General features: G+C 42.8%; 1 protein-coding gene across 1 annotated transcript in view; it reads right to left on the bottom strand.

Annotated features, from left to right (window-relative positions):
• The window catches only part of LOC139751238 (calcium-activated chloride channel regulator 1-like), a 387,185-nt gene that overhangs the window by 232,654 nt on the left and 127,263 nt on the right, over positions 1 to 27,268 (bottom strand). The window lies entirely within an intron of this gene.

Raw genomic sequence — 27,268 nt, 5'->3', positions numbered from 1 at the left:
AATTCATTATTTAATTTAATGATATTAACAATAAGTTCATTTACAAGACCAGGAAGTATATGGATATGTTTCCTTAACGATCGTGTTGTTCGCGCGTTATTTGGCTGGAACGTATGTTAAGGGACTGTGATACCCTATGCTGCTGTTGTATAGATTCTTTCGACGATGACGACGAAAATAATAATGTGTTATAATCTAACGTGAAAATTATATTCATGATACGTGTAGTAACTACACTAGTATTTTCATGTCGCAAAAAACGTATTTTCTAAAAAAGTTCTTCGTGCGTCTGTTTAGCCTATACAGAGCTCCTGGTTTACCCGGCAGCTTTTCCTGAAAGAACGACTTGCAGTTTTGTAAACAAGTCGTTGGGTATATTTCAGCAGGCGTTTGACAGGCCGTTCGTGCGAGCTGGGGAAAATATGGTAATTTTCGACAAGTCCGCCCTTGACATGTGTATGTTAGGGTAGGGAAATTGTTGTGGTGAGAGAGAGAGAGAGAGAGAGAGAGAGAGAGAGAGAGAGAGAGAGAGAGAGAGAGAAGGGGGGGGGGGGGATTAGGTTGCCTGGCCATAATCCGCAGCAGATGGAGACCGTAGGTACGCAGACGTTGGAGAGGGAAACATGCTTTTGCTTCCACTCTCCGTGGGTGATCAGTCAGGGTGTTTACCTGTTCTGAGGCAGCTTTCGCGTAACAATATATATATATATATATATATATATATATATATATATATATATATATATATATATAATCAACGTCAGTAGGGCGAGGATCTTGGAACCCCTTCTTCACCAGTCACTTGTATACTGGGCGCCCCCATACCGACACCTTCCTTCATCTCCCCTAACGTCTTAGTCCGTAGTCAACCTTTCTGGTGCTCCCTATTAAGCTAGTGTTACATCACATCCCTCAGGGGGACCAGCTCATCTTGGAGTATGCCAACTCAAGCCCTTCCTTGCAGTAATCACTTTCTCTTGTTATCCATAGCTTCCAGACTGTCTCCATACTCTCTCTCTCTCTCTCTCTCTCTCTCTCTCTCTCTCTCTCTCTCTCTCTCTCTCTCTCTCTCTCTCTCATTCCTAGGTATCAAGATGTGGTGAAGACTGTCTTCTACGAATCCAAGATCCTAGCCCGCATTGAAATAGCTGCTGCTGCACACCAATGTCTCAACAATCTACATTCTGTTCATCGCCACCTTCGTCCACCTCAGCAGACGCTAACATTCTCATCCTGGGTCCTGACAGAACGTGTCTGACCTGCGAAGAAGACTGCACTGATATATATCAGGAAAACGATGTATGGGCAAATGTCTGCAAGGTTTTGAAAGTAATCTCTTCGTAGCCTCTTCCTGGGCAGAGAACTACTAAGTGTACGATACGGCCATTCTAACATCAAATTTATTTCAGTTTACTTTAGTGCTGTGGGCTCAAAGAGGATGTAGACGGGTGCAACGAACAAGAGGTTCCAACAGTTAACAAATGCACGTGAGGTCACTGGTGTCAAAAGATGCTTACAGAGGGCGGGATAAAATATTGCTTACATTACCAGGAGAGCGCGTCTCCCACTCTGTCATCAAGCACATTCAAAGTCCTTCAAAATATTCATTCCATCTCCTCCTCACTTCATTACCGGTCATCACTTACCCTTATACCCCCTTCAATGATGTTCCCATTTTGATTTTTTTCTCGTTTTTCACACATTAAGTATTTACCTCCTTCCAAAAAACCTTATTCTCCCTAAGGTTTACGGATACTTGCTCACCTCAACTCTCATCAGGCCTCCTTTTCAACTGCTGCACCTTCCTCTTGACCTCCTGTAGCTTTCTCTTATGCACCTCCCAATCACCTGCACTCCTTCCCTGTAAGTGCCTCCCAAACTTCTCACTTTTCTCTTTCACTAGCAACTTTACTTCTTCATCCCACCACTCACTACCCTCTCATCTGCCCACCTCTAACCTTCCGCACGTCACATGCATCTCTTGCATATGTCAGCATTGCTTCCCTAAATACCTTCCATTCCTCCACCCAGTGCCCTTGCCTCATTCACTCTCACCTTTTGCCATATATATATATATATATATATATATATATATATATATATATATATATATATATATATATATATAAATATATTTTTTTTTTCCAAAAGAAGGAAGAGAGAAGGGGGTCAGGTGAGGATATTCCCTCAAAGGCCCAGTCCTCTGTTCTTAACGCTACCTCGCTATCGCGGGAAATGGCGAATAGTATAAAAAAAAAAAATATATATATATATATATATATATATATATATATATATATTCAGGAAAAAGTTTTAGGAACGCCTCACTCTCATCACGGCGAGGTCTTCGACCAGAATATCTTTCTTCGATGCTTCTTGATCGATGAGACTGTTTGTGGCCGCAGCCTTCACAGCCCCGGATCCATTGCAGCCCGCCTGATCAGCTGCACTTTGAAGGAGATTCTTTAGTTTGCCCTGGAAAGTTTGAGGAGTCCGAACTCCTTGATGTTCTGTATCTCTGTTGGCGGCAGATTAAAAAGTCTCTGGTCTCGGATGCTTGTTGTCAGATGTCTTATTGTATCTACTACATATATATTTCCTTCTGATGAATTTTCCCATTAATTCTTTTTGCACATACACACACACACACACACACACACACACACACATACGCTTCTCTCCCTTGAACCATATATATATATATATATATATATATATATATATATATATATCTTTCTTTCTTCTTTCATACTATTCGCCATTTCCCGCATTAGCGAGGTAGCGTTGAGAACAGAGGACTGGGCCCTTGAGGGAATATCCTCACCTGGGCCCCTTCTCTGTTCCCTCTTTTGGAAAATTAAAAAAAAAAGTGAGAGGGGAGGATTTCCAGCCCCCCGCTCCCTCCCCTTTTAGTCGCCTTCTACGACACGCAGGGAATATATATATATATATATCGATGAGACTCCCCTGTGTCTCCCCTGATGGAGTGATTATTGCACGAAAGTGCACTTTTGTGTTCTTTTTGTATGTGTGCTTATGTGTGTGTGTATATATGTGAGTGTGTGTGTGTGTGTGTGTGTGTGTGTGTGTGTGTGTGTGTGTGTGTGTGTGTGTGTGTGTGTGTGTGTGTGTGTTTAAAAACCAGTGTACATCTTGCATTAATGAACTTCCTGGCTGCTTATGTAGTTCTTATAGCTACTTTAGTCTCTTATAGGACACTGAAAATTAACCCTCCCAGTTCAAATGATCTCTGACCTTCGCATCAATGAGCAGGTAAAGAAATGTTGCAGTATCCTGGAAGTCTTTTCCTATCTTCAGGTGAAAAGTTGCCAAGTTATGATGCTCTTTGATGACTGAGGTGTCTTGATCACGGTGGCTTGGTAATGATGAGTGCAACGGCGGCTGGATCTGCTGGTGTTGGGAGGCTGACGCAAAAGTAGCAAGCTCGGGGAACAGCGTCGAACTATTGGCTCTGAGGCACGTCCCGCCCACTCTCTGTGGCCTTGACTGGGAGCTGATGACTGACTGTAAAGCTGAAAACAATGCCTGAGTTCACCTGCCTATTGTTGGCCGGTGAAAATTCTCGTATCAAATGGGCATCCATGATCATTTGTTTCCTATCCTCATGATTGCATCTTATGATTCTGATTTTGATCGTCAGCTCAAAGGAACAGTGGAGAGTGAGCGTTTGTGTGTCTCTCCTCCTCTCAGTGAAGTAAGAACGGCTGGGATCTGTCTGGAAGCATTTGATTAATAATTCACGTCTCCATTATTTGCAGCCTTCTTCGTTGCTGTTAGCACGTCACATTAACTTGAGAGAGAGAGAGAGAGAGAGAGAGAGAGAGAGAGAGAGAGAGAGAGAGAGAGAGAGAGAGAGAGAGAGAGAGAGAGAGAGAGAGAGAGAGAACAAGTGCTTCCAATGAAATTAGATCAGCTTTTTTTTCTGAGTATATCCCAAGACGATGTGGTTACATTTGCTGAATAACCTCACCAGTTCTGTGTTTACATGTAGTACATCAACATTTTCATGTCTTCAGTTGTCGGAGAATCATATGATAGTCACTGATAAGAAGCCATAGGGACAAGATTCTCAATTCCACTCTGTACTTTTTTGCACAATGGATGTAGTAGGTTTCCAAAGTTCGGTCTTTAAGTTGTAAATCCCACTTCGGGTCTGTAAATATTGTCTGAGGTTAGTATCAACTTGCTTGTAATATTCTGAGGATTTCTTGGTTTCTTTCACTGTGGAGGTTCGGCTCTTGTCAACACCTCTTTAGGATGATTTCAGTAACCAGGCTCTCTATTCCTGCAGAGAATCACAAAAGTGATTGTGAGAGTGATTTGCGGTACACCTTCATGCAAGCAGAGTTGCAGAGAGCTGGTCCTAGGGCTCAGGTAATAATAGACTTCCATCTATCAGGTCGAAATCAGATGTGGTAATGATAACAGATCATGCCAGACAAACGCTCGCTAAGTAATGTTTATGTTACGAATTCCTTTTGGTCATTAATTTTAGCCCACTACTCGCTCTGTAATTTCTAGTTCATTTTCTTTTCCTCCCTTCAATTTCTGCTTTTGTTAACGTTGCAGGAGATCAAAGAGAGTGGCTTCGATCACGGTTCGTACATAGAGGAAACGAATCTTATTTTTTCTCTCATATATTAATCATTATAACGTAAAAGGTCTATTTATTTTGCTGAAATCGATCTGATTTGATGTGTTAAACTAAGAGGCAATGGGTCATTCGTAGTATCAGTGTTTGCCTCTTCCCATTTTCTTCCAAGGAAGAAACGAGTGTTGTTGAAAACTGCAACATTTTCTGTTTCGTGTCCCTGTGCAACAACACGTAGCACTGTAAACCAGACAGCAGCTCAGCATTCTGGTGTTCCCAGGATAGTTTTCTTTTGATATGTGATAACTCTCCTAGAAGCGGATGATTAATATCTTGACAGTAGATTCACTCAGCTAATGGATTGCTGGCTGAGGCTCAATTAATTTGTGATGTGAATTGGATGTATCGGAGACAGCAATAACTATGTGGTAATCATTCAACGATTGTAATCATACGATAGAAGAAAATAAAACAGATGACCTGGGTTTAAAATTTTTCAGGAGGTTGGCAGGTTTACTTCAGTTTTCCTTAAGTGTGCTTCCCTATCGTGTAAGTGTACTTCGATATCCTTTTACTTCTGTGTGCTTCTCTATCGCTTAAGTGTACTCAGATTTTCCTATACTTTTCTTCTGTTCCACTTAAGTGTTGTTCTTCCAAATTCTTTAAGTATGTTTCTGTTTCAATGTATGTTGTTTCACTTAAGTTTGTTTCTGTTTTCCCTTAAGTTTACTTCTGTTCCCCCGAGTGTACCTCTAAATCCCTTATGTGTGTTTCTATTTTCCGAAAGCGTGTTTCTGTTTCCCTAAAGGGTACTTCTGTTCCCTTAACGTATGCTTTTATTGTCCTTAAGTTCGCTTTTGTTTCCCTTAAAACCGTCCTTCAGTTTCCCCTGAGTGTGCTTTTATTACCCTTAAAAATGACTCAGAATTCCCTCATGTATGCCTCTCATTCCCTCAAGTGTTCGTCAGTGGTCTTATAATTCCCTTCTCATAGCTCGACGGTGTTGGGTGTTGGTGAAATTCCCTCCATTTCATGTTCAGTGGTGCACGCGTGAGGGCGCCACCTAAAGCCTTGATAACCCAGCTTGATTGCTGACAAACTACATTGCTTGACGATCTTAATGTATCGTGAGTTACTCTCTAGCCCGTAAACCCGCCACGTAACCTGCTTATTGCCACGGATCTATACAGTCTTTTATGTGTACTCTCCGTCAAAAGCCTGCAAGAATTGCGTTGGCCTGTGCGAGTAAGCCGCTCACAAGAGGAACTTCGTGGAGTTTTGAGGTCATGTCTATTTGCATATAAAACGAAGAGACACAACTCGCGTTATGTAGTACAGCAGGAGGAGGAGGAGGAGGAGGAGGAGGAGAACTGCCACCGCCGCTGGTGGAGGGAGTAGTGTAACTGGTTTTGTGGGACGTTTGGCTCCTCCTAACGAGGACGTTTACATCGGCGGCGAGTGTTCATTATGCTCTAGCTGCCCCACCGCTATTGGTTCAGAGACACCAGATCTGACGTCCCGGCTCTTGTTTCATTTATGCCGTGCCTCACACACACGCCCCCAGGTGCCATCTGTGCGGTGCGGGATCTGAGGCTTCATCTCCCAGGCTCCTCCTGACGGGTGTGAAAAGGAAGGATTTTCTTCTCCCGAGCCCCTTGATGTCGACAGCCTTTTATGGATGTAAATCATTGTGTTATATAGTGTTTTCTTTTTTTCCCCTGTGTTGTCTGATGCACAGCAGTGCGCTACGTCACACAGTGACACATACGGCTCTAGCAGGACTCCTGTATTGGAGAAAGATTGCACAAATCTGAATTTCAAGAAGGAATATCATTGCCCAAGCCTCTGCCCTAGTCAGTAGCAGGTCAGGGCTAAGCTTTGTGTGCCAGAACAACGCTACTCTCTCGGACTACCACTTCCCGTCTTGCATACACCGAGCCACCGAACTTTTTGTGAGCCATTTGTTGGCAGACGTGACCATTAAGGTCACAGTGCCGTTAGGGTTTGCAATTATCTCTCGGTCTTTTCTGCCTCCATATCCCTACGCGAGCATCATCATCACATTTAGTTTTCTCATTCTCTGTGTTCTCAGTTTCAACTTCCTCTCCTCTCTGGTAATGGCATCAATCAGTCGACGCGCGTCACTCTCTTGCTCCATAATGAGATATGTACCATCACGTTCCCCATGATCCGAGATGTCATCCTTGAGTGATTTAAACTTCTCTAGTTTCTCAAGTTTCTAAATCTTTATAAAAGAAACTAAAGAGAAAAAATGGTATCCAGCGAGCGTAGTGTTGCCACGAGAGAGGCAGCCAGTCTTGGCTGCAGTGAAAGTGTTCTCTGTTAGTTCAGAGATGTAATACGACCTATAACGCACACCAGACTGAAAATATCTATATTTTAGGCATGATGCCGGGTATCACGTTCACTTGTAGTTCACTCTATTCCTGTTGTTATTGCTTTCTCTCGCTTCTTTCTCCTTTCCTTTCCTTTCTACGCTTTAATGGCGGCTTCTTAGGATACTTGCAGTGCAGGTTAGGTTAGGTTAGGATACATGCAGTGCAGGTTAGGTTAGGTTAGGTTAGGATACATGCAGTGCAGGTTAGGTTAGGTTAGGTTAGGTTAGGTTAGGTTAGGTTAGGATACATGCAGTGCAGGTTAGGTTAGGTTAGGTTAGGTTAGGTTAGGTTAGGATACATGCAGTGCAGGTTAGGTTAGGTTAGGTTAGGTTAGGTTAGGTTAGGATACATGCAGTGTAGGTTAGGTTACGGGATTACCTGAGTTTACTGAGTTCACATCTTCACATGTCTCTCAGGTGAGGGAATATAAGGACATGGTTATCACATCCTAATCTAGTGTACTTGAAGTGTACCAGCGAGGAGCAGAGGTACTCGAAGTGTCTACATCTAGCAAACTGCTCAGCATCTACAGGTTTGTTAAAGGCACCGACGTCATGTATCCCTAGGGCAGCTGGAGGTCAAGAAGTTGGGAGTGGTAACTGCGCAGGCGTCAGCTTCAAGGATTTCTTATGTTCAATTTTCATTTTTTTTTTCTTCCAGAAAACAGTTACGTCTACCGTCGTGACGTCAGGTAGTTTTACCCTCTCGTGGGCGTCGTTGATCTTACTTGCCAGAGTTACAAAAACCTAGACGAACTCAGCGCTCACCCGGGTTATGTTCCTCTGACACGACCACTCGATCAAAAATTTGATGTTTCTGTTTTTGAGCAACATTGATGACATCCAGGTTATAAATTCAGTTCATGTTTTAGGCATGTTTCTACTGTTCTGAAACTACAACGTTTTTGGTGTTTTATTGAATCAAATAAACGTGGCACAAGCATTTTTTGGGGGGGAAATTTACTTCAATTTTGTTGCAAGAAAAAAAGCATGAAGGCTTTTGAATACGTACACCTGGCTAGAGACGTGCACCAGTGGTTCTGATAGCTAATGCCTTTAAGCACGACAGCACGACCCTTAAGCACGACGGTATGACCTTTGAGCACGACGATACGACCCTTCAGCACAAATATATGACCCTTAGATAGGACGGCGTAATCTTTAACCTGGGTGGTAGGGGTCAGATCTTAGGTCAATGCTTGGTGTGTCTTATGACAAAGACACTCAAAAAAAGTTACATATTTTCTTATGAAGCAAATCGTAAATCTGAGAAAAGGAAGCGAAGCAAGAGTAACAATGATGCACATTTGTATAAGCAATATAAAGCATTTTCTTTGCTGCAGTTGGATTCTCAGTGTCTCATGGTACTCACACATCACCCTCAGCTCAACCGGGAGCACATGAAGGGTGCAGGGCAACAGAAAACTTGCCATCTGGTACCCAACCTTTGCAACTTGATTTCGGAAATAAAGATATTTGTAGACCGAGACTTTCGTTCATTACTTAACGTCTTCTTTATTTTTGGATCCATATAATTTTGTTGGGGCTCTCAACATATTTACATCCGAAAGTCTCTGTTTTACACACCTATCATTTAGTATGTAATGAAATAATGCCAGCTGACCATCTCTCCTACTCACATGAGCATACATGTGCATGCCCTCATTCTAAACGAGGTATTCCCAGTCACTAGCTCTTTTTTCAGCACACAACTCCACAAGTAGTTCACCACTTCCATTCATAACACTGAATACCACACGCCCCCCAGTTATACCCTAAACTGCCATATTACTCACCTTCGCATTCAAATCGCACATCACTAATACCCGGTCTCTTGCATCAAAATTGCTGACACAGTTATACATATATATATATATATATATATATATATATATATATATATATATATATATATATATATATATATATATATATATATATATATATATCAAAGGAAAAGGAGATAGATTGATGCAGATATAATCAACAGACTCCCTCGAGTTTTCCTGAGGTGTTCCAGCACAGCTGGTGCCTCTCCACACAGACATCAAGAGGACGTTTATAAGTCAGTGTTCAGATTCCCGAGGAACTTGGTATAAAGATCTGGAGCAGCCGCCTGCGTGGACGCCCCGTGCATGCCAAGAGGAGGTCGCCGTCGCTAAGTTGGACTTCACCAAACTTTTGCAGATTTACGACGTGAGGAGGACGTTGGCAGCTGCTAGGGTGACGTGCCCGGGGGGTGCTGGTGCTGGGAATGTCAGGGCACTGGCCTGGTGACGTCCCTGGCTGCTGCTGGTGCGGGGAATGTTAGGGCTCTAGGCTGGCGAGTGGAGAGGGAATCAGGGCTCAGGGATGGGTGGTGGAGAAGACGACTAGGGCTCTAAGCTGAATAGAGAAGGAGCGTGTTAGGGCTCTGAGCTAAGTGCCAGAGTGGAGAGTTAGGGGCCCTAGTAGACGAGCTGGTGGAGAAGAGGGGCTTCAAGATGAGTGGTGGAAGAGGAGGAAGGGTGAGCTGTGGGCTGGATGGCGCTGGAGAAGGAGGGAGGCAAGCTGTTGGAATCTCCGCTGGTGGTGGCAGGTGTGATCTGGTATAGGAAGGAGGAGATATTAGGTCTGGCTGGCCAGCGTTGGGTGTACGAGTTGGTGTGAGAGGCTCACGCTGTGGAGACATCTGGTGACCGACGGAGACCGGGATGGCGAGATGAGCAAAGAGTGAACATGTGTGGGACAGGGCAGGGGAGGAGGTGTGAGGGCTGGTGCTCCAGCGTGGGGGGGTTAGGGGATGAGAGTGGTCGGGATGTGTAGACAGTGTGGTGAGACTGCGTGGCATCCCAGCTGTGTATCTGATAATAACAGACTGACGAGGGAAACGGAGTGGGAGGATTGTTATATCTTTTTTCATTATTCTTGAAAGAGGAGGATACCAGAGGTGGTCGTGAGGAATACTAATTAGTTTCAATTGAATTAAACAAAGTGGAATCCAACAGTGCTGGCCAGGCGTGACGGAAGGGGAGGAGTCGCTCTGGTGCGTGACGCTGCGGAAAAATGTTCACAAAAAAATATTTAAAAGGAAAAGACACCTAGAGAGCCGTCAACTATCACTCATTCTCTCTTTTTTTCTTGTCTAGAAATCAGGAAAAAGAAATTGATGAATTTGATAAAAGAACGTTTTTTTTGAACGAGAAATTCGTCGATGTTTGAGAGTAACAAAAGATTTCTTTAAAGCTGACATTTTCTGTCTTTGTTCAGATCGAATTAATTATACGTCACTAACGGTGAATCTGTTCTCCCACCATCGAGGATTTCGATATATCGTGCGACTCATGATCCAGAGTGGCACGCATGACGGAGAGAGAGACGAAATTCCGCCGTGTTGAACACACACACACACACACACACACACACACACACACACACACACACACACACACACACACGCATACACACGCAAAGTACAACCAGTTCACTGGAAAGAACATGTCTGAGAAAACCATTCAAGAATCATTACCACATCAACCAGTGTGTGGCCGTGTGCCACACGTTGCAGAGGCTGTCTTGTATAATGAATTCGTCGTCGTCGATGACCGAGCAGGAAAATGATACAGAATTTTCCCCACATTGGACTACGAGCGACGCGACAGCCCAGCTCTCTGTCTGCTCCCAGCATGAGAACAAATGACGCATTTAACAAGAGAATGCTCGTATATCTACCTCCCGGTGCGCTGTGGTATGTGCAGTATCGCGCACTGGGAGACACTCCTCATCATAACTTCGACACTGTCTCGAAGGTAAAGTTAGGGGGGGGATTTTTTCTGATTAACACATCAGTACACTTCAACACAATACGTCATGTTAATGCTTCGTACGCATGCGTAAACTGGCGCCACGTGGTTCCAGCAATCATAACCTTACGTACTTCACAGTATCGTACTCAAAATATAGGTAGATAAGAGATAAGAATAGTATATAAAGATTAAGGGTGAGCAAACAATCTATGGGAAGGGTGCCACAGTGTGTGTGTGTGTGTGTGTGTGTGTGTGTGTGTGTGTGTGTGTTGGCAACCTCCTCGATTGGTATTCGAAGTCATGGCGCACACATTATCCTGCCAGGGACATACACAACATACGTCTTTTGTCATCTGGGATATACGACATACTCCTGTCGCTGTCTGGGATGTATGGTATACGTGTTTTGTGGTCAGGAACATACGACAGCGGTCCCTCTACTGGTATGTGTTTGCTTTGGCTTGTGTATAGCGTCTCACTGCTGTCTGAGAGTCTCTCTCTCTCTCTCTCTCTCTCTCTCTCTCTCTCTCTCTCTCTCTCTCTCTCTCTCTCTCTCTCTCTCTCTCTCTCTCTCTCTCCGGGTGGGTCTGTCTGTCTCTCTCTCCCTCCTTATGCACACACACACACACAAACACACACACACACACACAATCCCCCACCCGATAACATTACCCTAAAGGTTTGGACACACGTTATGCTCAGAGTTGAGACTTTTTTTACATTATTATAATTAAAGAAAAAAGCCCAGGCTGTTCATATCATTACCTTCATTGCACTCAAGCCCTTAATTGAAAAAATCTCATTAGCGTTACATCGTTTAATCAAGGCGCTGGTCTGTGACCAATTTCACTGCACTCCCTCCAGTGTACAGTGACCCTGCTGATAGTCTTCTGCTGTGATGGTGTGTTCTTAGCATCTGCACGACGGTACGACCCTTGAGCACGACGGTACGACCCTTGAGCACGACGGTACGACCCTTGAGCACGACGGTACGACCCTTGAGCACGACGGTACGACCCTTGAGCACGACGGTACGACCCTTGAGCACATAGTATTACCCTAGGGTATGATGGGAAGATGTTTGTCCTGTCGTTTAATATTTAGGTCAAAGGTCAGATCATCTTGCCAAAGGGTCGTACGGTCGTTACCAATGTTCGCAGCATCATGCTTAGGGGTGTACAGCTGTGCTCATGGGTTGTACCGTCGTGATCATGGGTTGTACCGTCGTGATCATGGGTTGTACCGTCGTGATCATGGGTTGTACCGTCGTGATCATGGGTTGTACCGTCAGACTCATGCTCAAGGGTTGTATCGTCAGGTTACAGGGGTTGTACCGTAGAGCTCAAGTGGTCGTACCGTTGTGTTCAGTGGGTTATAACTTTGTGCTCAAGGGTCGTACCACTGGATTCAAGGGTCGTATCACTGGATTCAAAGGTCGTACCACTGGTCAAGGGGTGAACTTATGTTTGTTATAAAAGATCCACACACACACACACACACACACACACACACGTACACACACACACGTACACACACGCACACACACACACACACGTACACAGTCCCCCTCACACTTAACTGGTAAAAGCGACTTTTCATTCTTTTTCATGTTGAAATATTTCAAGATTTTTATGGTACTGCGATAAATATCTTACACTTTTAAATAATTTTTTTTTGACTTTCCAGAAGAAAGAACGCAACCAACATTGTCTCTCTCTCTCTCTCTCTCTCTCTCTCTCTCTCTCTCTCTCTCTCTCTCTCTCTCTCTCTCTCTCTCTCTCTCTCTCTCTCTCTCACGTATCTTATAATGCTATAATCTTAATACCTCCTGAACATTACTGAGTGGAATACATTTATATCACTCGGCGTTCCACAAAGAGATTGTCTTCCCGCTCCTGGTGATCGTTTCTCAATGCATCGTTCACAGGACCCCGCTGGCGTGTTATCCACACACACACACACACACACACACACACACACACACACACACACACACGCACACATCAGACACATTACGGCTGTACGTTGTCTCATTATAGGTGCGACAAGTGTACTCTCTACCAACATGAAGATCGACCATCGTGCTGGTGCTCTACGTAAGAGGCTTCCTGTGTTACACTGGTTCAGACGGATGTTTTCCCCTTCGGGTGGAGATAACGTGGACGCGTCTATCACTAGGATGTTGTGTTGGGTCGGTGAATACAAACTGCACTATTGTGTCCTGCTGAATGAATGACTGTAGGGTCTTCTCATATACATATAGAGTGAGTGTTGGGAGCGCCGTGCTACCTGAGGTCGTTTCAAATCGATCTACGAGGACTTGGCTGAAAGGGATTTACCAGACAAGGCTATTATGGCCTGTTTCTTTTACTGCCGTGTGTATGTGTGTGTGTGTGTGTGTGTGTGTGTGTGTGTGTGTGTGTGTGTGTGTGTGTGTGTGTGTGTGTGTGTGTGTGTGTGTGTGTCACCGACATTCATTTGGTTCTGATTATACATCTGTTCTGTATGTATTTCCATCGGTTGTTACATATGTATAGTTGTGTATCTATTTACTTACAACACGTTGTCCAAGTAATATTGACGCAGAACACAGCTGCGTCGCCCCGATGTTATAACATTTGAAAATCAACTCATTTGCAAGAACTGTATTGAGAGTTTATGCTCACGTTAATTAATGAGCCAAGAGCATACTTTGACATTTACCCAGCAGTAGATTTATAATGAGATATTACCAAATGCATAAAAAACACAGTAAAAAGACCAGGAAACCTAACCAAGCAAATTAAAATTTTGTAGACAAAAACTAATTGTGATGATATTTGATGATGACTGTGACGATTGTGTGGTATAAAAATGGACAATTACAAGTCTTTCTTCAGCAGAGGGTAACGATATAAGAACCACAACAGAGTGACATTAAGGGTAACAAAGAATACAAAAAAATCTACTGTACTTATCAACTGAGTTAGAGACCTTGTTTAAGGCGTCACCAGTCACCTTTCTACCACAACAAGAGGCAGGTTGACTGGTGTATGAATCTACCACAACATGAGGCAGGTTGACTGGTGTATATGTCTATCACAACATGAGGCAGGTTGGCTGGTGTATATGTCTATCACAACATGAGGCAGGTTGACTGGTGTATATGTCTATCACAACATGAGGCAGGTTGGCTGGTGTATATGTCTATCACAACATGAGGTAGGTTGACTGGTGTATATGTCTATCACAACATGAGGTAGGTTGGCTGGTGTATATGTCTATCACAACATGAGGCAGGTTGGCTGGTGGCACGTTATACACCACAACAATAGCTCCAATTACTGAAGACCTAAACTCACTCTCCTGACCATTTTCCTCCTACGTCCTCTCATATTTCCTCCTCTTTCCTTCCTTTCTTCCTATATCCATTTTTCTTCTTTTCCTCCTCTTTCCCCCCTCCCTCGTCCTCTCCTCCTTTCCCCATTTCTTCCCTCAGCCTCATTTCCTCCGGAGCATCCTCCCTCCCCCGCCCTATTTGCTTGATCAGGAAATAATTAGCTAATCTGAATTCAGTTGGCTGATAACATTCCCAGCCTTTATGACAGGCATGTCACTCTACCTCTGTATATTATCAATTTTTGTCAGGTGATCTATAATCACTTTTGCCTTAGTTATATTTCTATCTTCTATCATTCATTCTTCTTGATGTTGTTTGATAACTTCCATTCTATATTTCAATTTTTCTTTACCTTCATTGTAACTTTATTTCATCTTTTTTTATATTCATTGTCTTTGTTTTGAACACCGCTTTCTCTTGTTCTGTGTGGTTTTGTCCAACTCTGTGTCTTTCCTTTCTATTATCACCTATTCTCCTCCTGCTATTCTTATTCTTTCATCGTTCCCCCTTCCTCTTTCCATGATCTATCTCTGTAACGTGCTGGTAGCCAGACAGACTGGAAGCCTCACCATACACACTCTCATCATATCATGATGTTGCCTTTAGGAATAATGCCGACATGAACCTCAGAATACGCTGACTGGCCTCCACCACTGCCTGAATCTTGACTTTCTATAACTTTCAAAATGAAAGAGGAAGTCACCAGAGCATTGCCCTTTTTAGACACTTTGATAATAAGATCAGGTAAGTTCAAAGTTCATAGGAAAATCAACCAAGTTGATGCATTTGTTCATCATTTCTCGAACCATCACATTTCGGTCAAAATTTTGACTTTTATTGGTATGTGTTTTTGGGTCTTAAGGATTTGTGATCCTGAATTCCTAAATGACAAATGATCCTATTAAGAATTTGCGAGAAAACTTTGTTTTCCTGAGGTAGCTATTAACGAAGCAGACAAAAAACAAGGAGTACCTGCTATTATGATGAGAAGGCAAACAATGTCATTAACAAATATATTTTTGCTTTTATCCTAAGCAATTTTCACCTCTTACCAGCATTTTCAAACAATTTAACATTAATGTTGTTTTTAGATATGAAAACACCATACGTAATTCCTTCATAAAGAACAGACCATCATTTAATGAGAAATCAAGTGTCTACTGTGTTCCATGTAAAGTCTGTGGTAAGATGTATGTTGGCCAAGTGGGTAAATCCTACAAGGAGAGGATTCAATAGCACAGATATTCTGTAACGATAACGTAAGAATCAAACTCGGTATATAAACATGAAGATGATCAATCACATTCAATGAGCCGTGGGGAGTCAAAAAATCTTACCCTTGTTATTGTTGAATCCTTTCTTATCAACGTTAACAGCATCTTAAACATGACTGATGGAATGAATAAATCAATTTACATCTTAATGAAACATCTATGTTGATATGTGGCAAGATTAAGACAGCAGTAGCTGAAGGTAGAAGAAGACTCACTTTACCGTCCTGGTCAACCATTCCATGTTTCTCAGCTGTGGTGTGGGCTGGTTTTGTGTACACACACACATACACTCACACACACACACACACACACACACACACACACACACACACACACACTCACTTGATTGCCGTTTCCCGCGTTAGCGAGGTAGCGCCAGGAATAGACAAAGAAAGGCAACATACGATCACATCCACTCTGTAGCTGTTATGTGTAATGCACCGAAACCATAGTTCCCTATCTACTACTATGCAATTCATGCCTAGTCATGGTATAAAGGGCACGTCGACCCCAGTACACCACATCGTTCCAGTTCACTCTATCCCGTGCACCCCTTCACTGTCCTGCATATATATATATATATATATATATATATATATATATATATATATATATATATATATATATATATATATATATATATATATATATATATATATATATATCTTTCAAACTATTCGCCATTTCCCGCATTAGCGAGGTAGCGTTAAGAACAGATGACTGGGCCTTTGAGGGACTACCCTCACCTGGCCCAATTCTCTGTTCCTTCTTTTGGAAAATTAAAAAAAAAAAAAAAAAAAAAAAAAAAAAACTGAGAGTGGAGGATTTCCAGCCCCCCGCTCCCTCCCCTTTTAGTCGCCTTCTACGACACGCAGGGAATACGTGGGAAGTATTCTTGCTCCCCTATCCCCAGGGATATATATATATATATATATATATATATATATATATATATATATATATATATATATATATATATATATATATATATATATATATATATATATGTATATATATATATATGAAGGGGGTAATCACAATTCAGTAGGAATTCACGAAATTTATTGAAACTTAACAATACAAAACTTGTTTCACGGAGGAAATCTGCCACAGTCATTCAGTACGCAGAGATGACCACAGTAATAATACTAGTGCTAAACATTGGCGAGAAAACGATCAGCATCAACAACCTAATCACATTGTACTTCTCACTGGGGTACGTTTCCTGTAATGTTACTGGATCTGTCTTCAATTACTGATAGTTATAACTTTAACATATCGCCTGATGACTTTAAAGCACATCCTATAGTCAATCATTATGGGAGAATGATCAGATAACATAAGAAAGGTAGTTGCACACGCATCTCGCTACCCAGGCCAACCTCCCCCACACAACCTCACTTAACCATAAGGTATCCTCGCTTTCCCTTTAACGGTCAGAACAGTTTCTAGTGTGGCACAGCGGTAAGAGGATGTACACAAGCCTGTGTGCTGCTGTTGGGATTTGAGAATTTGTGAATTGTTTACACCTGTTGAGGCGGACTTCCTCCATGAAACATGGTATAAATTGTAAAGTTTCAATAAATTCTCCTACTGAAGTGCTGCTACCTCTTCAGAAAATCATCACCGAGTTGAGTAAATGCCATACCATCATATAAATGTATATATTGTTCTATTGTTCTACGTTCAGATTACTGAGGAAAAAAAGGTACACGAAGAAAGCATATTGCACCAGAATCCTAAAGTGTTCATAAGCAAGGAAATATCTAGAAAATGTCCTCCAACCAACACTGATGCCTAAGGGCTTGCAATGCTGCTCCTTCTGTGGCTGGTTGGCTGGTTGGTGGGCCTTCTGGCCTGTCAACTACCAGGGTCACTATGGCCGCCGTCAACTTCAAACATCCACCAACGGTAAACTCCTTAACACCTTCAGCTGTTACGAATACTGCTCAGGCCACATATACTGCCACTAGTTACATAGCCTTTGACACTAGTCTTCGCATTAACAACATCACTATCACTGCTGATAACATCACTATCACTGCTGATAACAACATCACTATCACTGCAGATAACAGCATCACCATCACTGCTAATAACAGAATCACCATCACTGCAGATAACAGCATCACCAACGATAACAGCATCACCAACACTGCAGATAACAGCATCACCAACACTGCAGATAACAGCATCACCATCACTGCAGATAACAGCATCACCAACACTGCAGATAACAGCATCACCATCACTGCTGATAACAATCGACTTTTTGGTGTTCCTCAAGACAATAACTTCTTGATTACACCGACTTCCGAAGTGAGCCCACGCCACAGTCTGTCTGCTGGTCGATGTGGTTGGTGTTCCTGTGTTCGCACTTCTCTGGACACCTGGGTCGTCTAAGCACTTTAGCTTGAGTCATCTGAAGCAGCTGTAAAGGTTATATAGACCTATGGGGTAATACTGTGGATGGAATGTACATGTAGTGAGACCCGATTATTTCCAAAGCGTGTTCCTTATGGATGTACGAGGAGATATGGACATAAAAGTCTGGTGTAATGTCTGTGTTTAATGAGAGAGAGAGAGAGAGAGAGAGAGAGAGAGAGAGAGAGAGAGAGAGAGAGAGAGAGAGAGAGAGAGAGAGAGAGAGAGAGAGAGAGAGAGAGAGAGAGAGAGAGAGAGAGATGCATCAAGCAGATATTTTTACGAAACAAAACAAAAACGTAATCATCCAGCTAGTGTCATTCGCCATTTTTCAGAAGCCATGATTTAAAAGAATATGACAAATATTCACTGAAACAAAGGAAGTTTTTTTTTTTTTTTTGTATTCTGGTGCATCCTCGCGTTTATCTTTATCATTATTGTTTTTAGCTTTCAGAAATATAATTTGAGATGTAACAGTCATTTCAGAGGCTGAAGCTTATCTCTCCTCTAGCTCAGGTTGGCGATTCTGGAATGTTTATATATTGTGTTCCTCTGATATTTGTCACCAGGACAAAAAAAACAACTAAAAATGCCAACCAAAATGTCAGAAAGAATCGATGTCCAGGTTTTGTTAAGGGATGAAGAAAAACTGGGAAATGAATACACCATTCTATGTTCGTATCTACAGTGAGGAACAGCTGGGAAGAGAGATGGACTGTGTCGTGAGGCACAAGATCACAAAGGAATCTGCTGTTTAACTTTACCCACAAAAAACCCAGCTGCTGATTTCAGACACTAATAGTGTTTTAGTTCACTTAGAATCACCGTCTCGTTATTGTAGAGGTTAACGTAAGCTTAAGTGATTTATTCGCAAAAGATCTTTCTGTTCACATTCATGCCTCACATACACTGTGTATGGTGGTGTGAGAATCATCAGGCCTCAATATCTGAAGCAGGTGTCAAAGACACTTCGGTTGGTGGATGTAACTACGTGATGATGTTGATGACCTTAAAGACCCTGGCAGTTAGTTGATAGACCATCATACCAATAACTGGCTACAACAAACCATAACATTTAACCCTAGAAGATGAAACTTTCGAATCAAAAATCTACATAAGCTAACATAAAATGAAAATAAAAATCTGGGTCATATTTGTTCCTAATCGCTCCCCGGTTTGCTTCAAGAGGAGGAGTGCTCCCGGTCTTGGCCAGTAACGACTCTGCCTCTATCATCTCTTTTATCTCACGCGACAAAGCAATATTCTCTTTGTTATCCTCCAACAATGTTCTCCTGTCCCCCCAGACCGGCCATCCGGCACAGCGGCAGGCACAGCAGCAGCAGCAGCAGCAGCAGCAGCTCATATTAATAATCTCACTAACTACCAAACATTTTTTTTTTATCTTTCAACAAAAGCAAATTTGGGACTATTAAGAGAACAGCTCCTAATGGCTAGCCGGCACTCGGGAAGATAACATGCAAATAGCCCGGAACCACACACGCTGTATCATCAATAACAATTCCAATTTATGCATTTTTGTTAGCAGATTGGCGAGTTATGTGCCGATATAGGTTTCATTTATCCATTTGTTGCTGATGGACTTTCCAGATATGCTCGTGTTTCCATTAGCGTTTTTTCTCTTTTATTTTGAGGTGGTGGGGGGGAGGGGGGGAGGGGGGGGGGTGGACAGTGGCTGAGATTTATCACTTCTCTTAAGCGTTGATCAGTTTCATTCTATTCTTGAAGGTTTTCATCTTACGCTCCCGAACCCATTTACTAAAGAGATTCTGACTCTACGAATATATATGTGGAGTTATCTTCCAGTGACATCGGGAATATGTCTCGTACCTATATATCGGTACGTATGGACAATCACCTCTGGAAAGAGAAAATAAAATCGGTCAGTACTTCCGTTTATCACATCCTCAGACAGAGGATGTCTGAGGATGTGATAAACGAAAGAACTCGCAGTTTTTATTTTCTCTTTCCAGTGGTTATTGTTGCATACATCTCTTCACGGTGAAGGTTCTGCATCGGTACCTATATATCAGTATCTTAGATAGGATTTAAGATTGGATTCAGCGAGTTCAGAGAGATGTTTGCATCCGGCTCTCTCTATCACACAGCTCAAGAGAAGAGAGATTTGATCCGTAGATCAAAGTGCTTCCTATATTTCCAGTCCTTTCCAATCTTATTTCGCAATGAGTTTGGGTACTGTACGTGAGGTGTGCTTGGCGTGAGTACTGTGTGGACCAGAGAAGTCAACCCGAGGAATCCAGATAATATGTTTGGTGCTGGACGCTCCTTTATGTCGAGGGAACTGGGAAGTGGATGGAAAACTGACAGCAGATATTGGGAGGTAGTGGTGATAGTGGTGGTGAGGGTAGTGGTTGTGGTGGTGTGGTGGAGATGGTGGTGAGAGTGGTAGTGGTGTTGTGGTAGAGGTGGTAGTGAGAGTTGTGGTGGTGGTGTGGTCGAAGTGGTGGTGAGAGTGGTAGTGGTGGTGAGGTGGGAGTCCTGTGGAGGTGGTGGTGGTAAAAGTGACAGTGTAGCCAGCGTGGTTGCAGTGTGCGTGGTATGGTGAGTGTGTGTGGTAGGTGGTTGGTGGTTGTGTGGTGATGTTGGTAATGGTGGTAGCAATGGTATGGGTTGAGTACTGGTCAGTACCTGCGGCACAAATATTGGTACCTTTAGAAAAGGTTAAAGAGTTAATTTCATCACAATTCGAGGGTGGTGGTGTTGGCAGCGGTAGTGGTGGTGTTGGCAGCGACAGTGATGATGGTGTTGTTGGTAGTGATAATGGTGGTGCTTGAGGCGTATGTGGTATTGTTGGCAGTGGTGGCGCTGATAGTGGTAGTGTTGTTAGTAATACAAGTGTTGTTGGTAGTTACAACTGTGATTCTGATATAAGTTAATGGTGTTGGTAGCGGCAGTGACGCTGTTGCAGAGTGTGGCAACAGTGTTGGCAATGGCAGTGGTGGTGTTGACACAGCTAAAATGGAAATGTTGGTATCGGTCCTGGTGGTGTTGGCAGCAGCACGTATGGTGGTGGCAGAGACAAATTCACAACATGATCCCTACAATATTACATTAAGACCAGGATAGTCATCATATTTCATTACTAATTTGGAAAGAAAATCTAGGAATAATACATGATAATACTCCCGTGTAATCGCCATGCCTCGTGTAACTCGACCAGCCGACCAGACGTTGAGTTTAGATTTCTGTCTTCAGTACATTGTTGGATATGTGAGGGACGGACGCACCCTGGTGAGTGCACTTACCGGCTGTTTTGTTACTGCAGGAGAGGCGCTCATAATGAGAGGGATGAGCCTGGTTCCTGAGTCTCACCAGTCATATATGATGTACCACGACTCTCAACGTATTAACACTGCCAGAATTCATGCATGTGTGTGAGTGTGTGTGTGTGTGTGTGTGTGTGTGTGTGTGTGTGTGTGTGTGTGTGTGTGTGTGTGGTGTGCATATACGCCTATGCATCCAAATGCTCATAGATATGCATGAATGAGATGACACAAGATGAATTCTAATCAGTTATATATGGTCGAATAATATTCTATCTACATAGGATTGAAAATAAGAACATAAGCTGCCTGAGGATGACACTGGTAACAATGAGACGTGCCCCGAACGGTCAAATACTCAGATAAGTACGAGGAACACGTATGATACGTTGTAGTCGCACACAATGCATAGAGGATCCAGAAAGGTTTTATGATTGTGGGATAAATCCCGTGTTTAACACGTCCCATTCAGCCTCATAGCCGTTGTGGGACCCGGGTTCACAGTCTCCAACAATCTGAAAGGAAATATTCTAAGAGCTTTCCCAGCACAATGGCGCACATTCAGATCGCACACTCGGGCAGTATTGCTACTTATAACACAACAGAAACCTATCCTGTATCGACGACATTGCGGGAAATATTGTAACAAACTCAGGACAATAGTGACTCGTTCCTCACACACCCAACTCACCTGGTACCTGGCAAACACACGCCCAGCTTACCTGATGCTCGGACAACGCATAGCCAGCTTACTTTATACCTGGCAAACATACACCCAAGTCACCTGGTACCAGGCGATCACACATCCAGCTCACCTAGTGTCTGGCCAATACACGCCCAGCTCACCTGGTGTCTGGCCAACACACACCCTGCTTACCTGGTGTCTGGCCAATACACACCTTGATCACCTGGTGTCTGGCCAATACACGCCCAGCTCACCTGGTGTCTGGCCAACACACACCCTGCTCACCTGGTGTCTGGCCAACACACACCCTGCTCACCTGGTGTCTGGCCAATACACGCCCAGTTCAACTGGTGCTTGGCCAACATATTCCTGTGGTGTTCCCACGCATTGTTATTCCTCCCTGTAAACACGGACGGACTTTTTGTCAGTGGATCATGCACCAGCGACCCGACCCGTGGGAGCAGCGTAATGGTTGACTCAAGACGTAACTCCTGTGTGGATCACATGGGGCAGTGATTTCCTGGTGGCGTCTTACAGGAAGGGAGGAGGAGGTTTTGTTGACATTCTTCTGCCTAGCTCCAAGAGCTGTGTTCTGAGGGATCCTCAGTCCACATATGCATCTCCCTTTATCATATACCTGTTGTATATACGTCTTTATCTGTCTTCCAGATTGTTAGTAAACCTGCCATTCTTCTCATGCCTGATCGTCATCCGTATATCAATGAGGTAGCGCCAGGAATAAACAAATAACAGCATCATTTATACATGTGTCGCCTTAAGTTGTCCTAAAACCAGATTTCAATACCCGGACTGATTCATTTATTCTTTCCAATAGACTTTCCTTGATGTCGTCATGGGTCTATTCTCTGAGGAGATGAAGAATAGAGGAGGGACTGATGAAGGGAAAGCTTGAACTGGAAGACAAGACTGACCTGTGTGGAGGTGTCTGGTGTGTGATGCATGTTGCTGAATGTCTGAAAGCGTGTTCTTGGTGCCTTATACACCCCCAGGAGACTAAGGGGAGTGTGTGTGTGTGTGTTGTGTAATTGTTTCTCTCTCTCTCTCTCTCTCTCTCTCTCTCTCTCTCTCTCTCTCTCTCTCTCTCTCTCTCTCTCTCTCTCTCTCTCTCTCTCTCATGCATGTGAATTTGACTGAAGTACCCAAGTTTGTGAGGCTCACAGTAATTCAGTGTCACATCCCTCGTCTGTTCTCACAAGCTACAGGGAAACTATAAAAGTTTGTGTGGTTTATCTCCTCACTTTAAACCGGAGCCGGTTTTTAGGGGGGGGGGAAGAGGTAGTTTATGGTAGTCTGCGGCCAAGCGTCTGTTACCATGTGGACGTCTGTTGTTTGTTAACTGTTTGTGAGGTCCATATGATGGTCACCTAACTTGGTGACGAAGAGTTTTCTAATTGGACTTTATCATTGCGTCAGTTTAGCTGTTGCAATGTTTGTCTGTAGTCTGTTGTAGTCTGTTGTTTATGATGACTTTCTGTCGTGCTTAATTGTTGTTTGTGGTTGTCTAACTTTTTTATGGTTGTGTGTGGTGGTCTGTTGTGTGTGATGGTCTGTTGTGTATGATGAGCGTGTGTGGTGGTCTGTTGTGTGTGATGGCTGTGTGTGGTGGTTTGTTATATGTGATGGTTGTGTGTGTGATGGCTGTGTCTTGTGGTGTGTTGTGTGTGTGATGGTCTGTAATAAATGACAAAGCTTTGTTTAATATACTTTTGAGGGAAGGATTTTTAATGGAGTGTTGGTGGTGTGTGCATGTGTGACAAAGTGGGATGTGTCCTGATTTGTTTGCGATGGTTTTTGTACCACTATGTTGTTTGTGACGGTATGAGCACATTCCCATTAGTCTACGTGAGAGCTGGAGAATTTTTTTGGGCTTTTGTCGTTCGTTACAGATAACATGTTTGTTGAAACTGTGTGTATTCATAGTACTGTGAAATGCTTTATATTTACAATGAAGATTCAGAGAGCCTATGATATATATATATATATATATATATATATATATATATATATATATATATATATATATATATATATATATATATATAACGTTTTACGGCTCTTCCTGAGCAAGTTGCTGTGATGAGGCGTTGGTGGAGGAGTTGTAATGGTGTGGCCATGATAGTATGCTTGCGATGTTGTGGCTACTATTGTGAGGATGAGGTAGTGTAGCTATGGTTTCGTGGTTGTGATGGTGTGTTTATGGTGGTGTGGTTCTGTTGCTATAACTTCAGCGGCGTGGTTGTGATGGATCGGTCAGTAGGATTAGTTTATAAACCACCTGCACAGACGAGAGACTTTATGATCGATCAGCAGGAATGTGTAATGAACAAGATTCCATCATGATGGGAGATTTCAACATAGCGGTATCTAAGTTAGGAGAATCCCTGAACAGCATCGCGGGTCGTGTGGGCTCTACCCAACTTTGCTTGATGGTGACCCAATACAATTATTGAGAAACCCACTCGCGATGAGAGCATAATCAATTTAGTTCTAGCTACAAATGAGGTTCTCTTTCATAATGCTGAAGCACGAGAAAAGTTTGACACAAATGATCACCAGCAAAGCACTTTTGGGTTATATTTTAGCATAGCACATAACAGTGGTCAACAAAAGTCTCGAAAAAATACCAAATTTTACACGTGTACATTTCAGTGGTCTTCGCGCTGCTCTTTGCAGGCAAACTTAGGATGATATCGTTAATGGAATCGATATGGATGTAGGGTGGAAAAGACTCAGTAATACTTTCAAAGTGGTGGGGGAAAGACGTGTGCCAATGCGTTTGAAAATGTTATCAAAGTGGTGGAGCAATGAGAGAGAGAAGTGCTTCCTTTGTCGCATATAAGAAAGTCAAAGAGACAAATAATCAATGAGACAGAACATTATACTTAAATTTACGTCCATAAACTGAGCAACCATCTGTAAGAAGCGTATATTGCTGAAAATAGCAAGAGAAACCCTAAAGATTTCACAGTTACATTAGAAGTAAGAGAGTCATTACCCAATCAGTTGAGCCAAAAATTATGGAAATTATCTTCTTGATTCGAGGCAATGAAGCTATGGAAAAGATTATAAACGATATATTTTGCTCCTATTCCGAACCCTACATACTGAAATAAATGATGAAGATATACTGTCAGTGCTGGATGGAATGAGAGTAAATAAAACAATAGGGCCAGATAAGTTTCATCCGAGGAAGCTGATAGACACAATATGAGACAGTTAAGACCTTGGCTGCTCTTTTCGATAAGTCTGTCGCTACGAAAAATGTGTCAGAGCAAAAAGGTAATGAATCACTGCCCAGATATCACCGTCTAATAATCATAATTTAACGTATTTAATTCGTAAAGTTATGAAAACCATCATTTTGGATAGGATTGTGCGACATTTAGACGAACACTTATGATTCGCATCCTGGTATTCGACGAAATCACTCATGTTTGACAAATAATCTTGATTCCTTTTGTAAAATGATCAACGTGTGTTATGAAAGTGAAGCAGCTGACGTCATCTGTACGACGTAGCAAGTGGCGTGCCGCCGGGATTAGTCTTGGGACCAGTTTTCTTTTTCATATACATTAAAGATATTGATAATGGGCTACATTGTAGGACAACTAAATTTGTGGACAATGCTTAAGTTGGGAACCTGATGAATTTCAATACTGGTAAGTGCATATAGGTAGTATAATGAAGAGGCACGCTATAATATGAATTCCATTGAGCTACATAAGGTAAATGAGGAATAAAACACAGGTGTGTTAATCTTTAGTAACCTAATAACAAGTAAACATTGCACAGAAGCAGTAAAGAAAAAGACCGAACACAGTTTTTTGATTCATAGGAAGATCCACCGAATTTGTTGTGTTAGGACATTATTCTCACTCTTTACAACTTACTGACGCGTCTCTGTCTGGAATATTGTGTCCAGTTTTGGTCACCCTACTTGAGGAAAGAGAGACAGATGGAGGGTGTGTAAAGGAGAGCTACCAGGATGGTTCCCGCCTTGAGGAACAAATTCTATTAAAGCCGAATGAAAAAAAAAATAATAATTTCTTATGCTCAGGAAAGAGGAGGTTATGAGGTGATCTAATACACGTACTCAAATCATGAAAGGTTGCAAGGATCATCATCTCACGAGCTACTTAAGGATAGATCCGTCTGATGTCGCTCGTAGCAAACGTTTTCCGTTATATGAGGCGAAGTACATTTCTTCAACGGAATTAACATACTGACGGTTTTCCAATTAAAGTAGTTGTAAGCAATACCATAAATACGTTTAAGCATAAACTTGATCAATATTTTGTTTCAAATCCACGACTTATATTATTTGTACTTTTCAAGCCGTGCTGTAAGTCCTTTTACTGCTCCCACATCAGCCGATGAGTTTCTGATCTCTTCCACTACCACAAACAGCTTCGTTAGGACCCAGTGGTCTGTTGTTGTTTGAATGTTGTTGTATTCAGGTGTGTTGCTGTGGTGGTGAGGCTGTGACCGTGCGGCGGTGGTTGGTATGGTTGTTGTGGTGTGCTAGTGGTGGTGTGGCTGTGGTGGTGTGGTTTGATAGTGCTTTTGTAGTGGCATGGTTGTGGTGGTGGTGGTATGGCTATGGTTGGTGTGGTTGTGGTGGTGTATTTGTGTTGGTGTTCCTGTGGTGGTGTGGTTTTGTTGGTGCTTTTGTGATGGTGTGTTAGTCGTGGTGTGGTTGGGGTGTTGTGATAGTAGTTGTATAGCTTTAGTTGTGTGGTTGTGGTGGTGTGGCTGCGGTGGCGTACTTATGGGGGCGAAGTTATGGTGGTATGACTCTACCTTGGTGTGGTTGTCTTGGGGATGGTACAGGAGATGTAGTTGCGACAGTGTGACAATGGTGGCGTGGCTACGGTGGTGTGGCACTGCTGTGGTGTAGTGGCTACAGTGGTATGGCACTGCTGTGGTGTAGTGGTTACAGTGCAATGGCACTGTTGTGGTGTAGTGGTTACAGCGGTATTGCACTGCTGTGGTGTAATGGCTACAGTAGTGTGACACTGCTGTGGTGTAGTTCCTACAGTGGTATGGCACTGCTGTGGTGTAGTGGCTACAGTGATGTGGGACTGCAGTGGTGTAGTGGCTACAGTGGTGTGGCACTGCTGTGGTGTGGCACTGCTGTGGTGTAGTGACTACAGTCGTGTGGCACTGCTGTGGTGTAGTGGCATGATACATCTGTTGCAGTAGCTCGCCATCAAACACATAACAGCTTTACCAGAGTGTAATAACTTGGACGTGAAATATTCCATCATTTTTTACCAGTTGAAAATATTGAATGACTTTCGCCGTCAGGACGACACGGTTTCATAAATATCGTATACACTTAACGTTGTGCTCGCCCTCTCTGAAAGGCACAAGCAATAAGATATCGTT

This window comes from Panulirus ornatus, chromosome 1 (genome assembly GCF_036320965.1).
Source record: "Panulirus ornatus isolate Po-2019 chromosome 1, ASM3632096v1, whole genome shotgun sequence".
In the NCBI taxonomy this organism is placed as follows: Eukaryota; Metazoa; Arthropoda; class Malacostraca; order Decapoda; family Palinuridae; genus Panulirus; species Panulirus ornatus.
This window is presented reverse-complemented; position numbering and strand designations above follow the sequence as displayed.